The sequence below is a fragment of the Engystomops pustulosus genome, chromosome 10 (genome assembly GCF_040894005.1).
Source record: "Engystomops pustulosus chromosome 10, aEngPut4.maternal, whole genome shotgun sequence".
In the NCBI taxonomy this organism is placed as follows: Eukaryota; Metazoa; Chordata; class Amphibia; order Anura; family Leptodactylidae; genus Engystomops; species Engystomops pustulosus.
Genome location: NC_092420.1, coordinates 2,928,339 through 2,930,641, shown reverse-complemented (window position 1 = coordinate 2,930,641; position 2,303 = coordinate 2,928,339). Strand labels below are relative to the sequence as shown.

The 2,303-nt window shown below is 49.0% G+C and overlaps 1 non-coding gene across 1 annotated transcript; it reads right to left on the bottom strand.

Annotated features, from left to right (window-relative positions):
- Positions 1-1,916: 1,916 nt before the first annotated feature.
- Positions 1,917-1,989, bottom strand: TRNAR-CCG (transfer RNA arginine (anticodon CCG)). The gene has a single exon. It is a non-coding gene; the product is annotated as a tRNA-Arg (tRNA).
- Between the last annotated feature and the right edge of the window lie 314 nt (positions 1,990-2,303).

Here is a 2,303-nt window from a genome sequence, read left to right as displayed (position 1 = left end):
CCTAGTCTGTGATCTCATATAATCTGTTGTAATCCTCTGTGCTGCTGGGGAGCCTGTACAATGTACCTCCTAGTCTGTGATCCCCTATAATCTGCTGTAATCCTCTGTGCTGCTGGGAAGCCTGTACAATGTACCTCCTAGTCTGTGATCTCATATAATCTGTTGTAATCCTCTGTGCTGCTGGGGAGCCTGTACAATGTACCTCCTAGTCTGTGATCTCCTATAATCTGCTGCTGGGGAGCCTGTACTATGTACCTCCTAGTCTGTGATCTCCTATAATCTGCTGTAATCCTCTGTGCTGCTGGGGAGCCTGTACAATGTACCTCCTAGTCTGTGATCTCCTATAATCTGTTGTAATCCTCTGTGCTGCTGGGGAGCCTGTACAATGTACCTCCTAGTCTGTGATCCCCTATAATCTGCTGTAATCCTCTGTGCTGCTGGGGAGCCTGTACAATGTACCTCCTAGTCTGTGATCTCCTATAATCTGCTGTAATCCTCTGTGCTGCTGGGGAGCCTGTACAATGTACCTCCTAGTCTGTGATCTCATATAATCTGTTGTAATCCTCTGTGCTGCTGGGGAGCCTGTACTATGTACCTCCTAGTCTGTGATCTCCTATAATGTGCTGTAATCCTCTGTGCTGCTGGGGAGCCTGTACAATGTACCTCCTAGTCTGTGATCCCCTATAATCTGCTGTAATCCTCTGTGCTGCTGGGAAGCCTGTACAATGTACCTCCTAGTCTGTGATCTCCTATAATCTGCTGTAATCCTCTGTGCTGCTGGGAGCCTGTACTATGTACCTCCTAGTCTGTGATCCCCTATAATCTGCTGTAATCCTCTGTGCTACTGGGGAGCCTGTACTATGTACATCCTAGTCTGTGATCCCCTATAATCTGCTGTAATCCTCTGTGCTGCTGGGGAGCCTGTACAATGTACCTCCTAGTCTGTGATCCCCTATAATCTGCTGTAATCCTCTGTGCTGCTGGGGAGCCTGTACAACGTACCTCCTAGTCTGTGATCTCCTATAATCTGCTGCTGGGGAGCCTGTACAATGTACCTCCTAGTCTGTGATCTCCTATAATCTGCTGAAAACCTCTGTGCTGCTGGGGAGCCTGTACATTGTACCTCCTAGTCTGTGATCTCCTATAATCTGCTGTAATCCTCTGTGCTGCTGGGGAGCCTGTACAATGTACCTCCTAGTCTGTGATCTCCTATAATCTGCTGTAATCCTCTGTGCTGCTGGGGAGCCTGTACATTGTACCTCCTAGTCTGTGATCTCCTATAATCTGCTGTAATCCTCTGTGCTGCTGGGGAGCCTGTACATTGTACCTCCTAGTCTGTGATCTCCTATAATCTGCTGTAATCCTCTGTGCTGCTGGGGAGCCTGTACAATGTACCTCCTAGTCTGTGATCTCCTATAATCTGCTGTAATCCTCTGTGCTGCTGGGGAGCCTGTACAATGTACCTCCTAGTCTGTGATCTCCTATAATCTGCTGTAATCCTCAGTGCTGCTGGGGAGCCTGTACAATGTACCTCCTAGTCTGTGATCTCCTATAATCTGCTGTAATCCTCAGTGCTGCTGGGGAGCCTGTACTATGTACCTCCTAGTCTGTGATCTCCTATAATCTGCTGTAATCCTCTGTGCTGCTGGGGAGCCTGTACATTGTACCTCCTAGTCTGTGATCTCCTATAATCTGCTGTAATCCTCTGTGCTGCTGGGGAGCCTGTACAATGTACCTCCTAATCTGTGATCTCCCATGCTTTACCATAAAGCTGCGTAGGCCACACCCTCTGGGGGCGGGGCTACTTCGATGAAAATATTTCTTATTAATTCTGTAATCTTAGAGTAACGAGGTGGGAGGATGTCCCGGGCCGCGCCCCACACTGTCCCACTAATTATAAGGAAGACTAAAAGTTCCGACCCAGGTGGGACTTGAACCCACAATCTCCAGCTCCGGAGGCTGGCGCCTTATCCATTAGGCCACTGGGCCACCTGTGGAGGCCTGGATTCTATAGAACTCTGAGAAATAGTAAATAAAAGAGGAACCATCTCCCTGTGACCTCACTGCTCGACTCCTTACATCTAACAGGAGCACAATGATGCAAGGAGCCCCGCCCCCAGATGTGCTGTCAGACCAGGACACAGGACTCTGGTCTGATCATACATCTCTCCAGGCACAATACATAACACTGGCTGCAGAGAGCACAGAGCACAGCAGTGTGAGGTCTGATTACACATCTCTCCAGGGACAATACATAACACTGGCTGCAGAGAGCACAGAGCACAGCAGTGTGAGGTCTGATT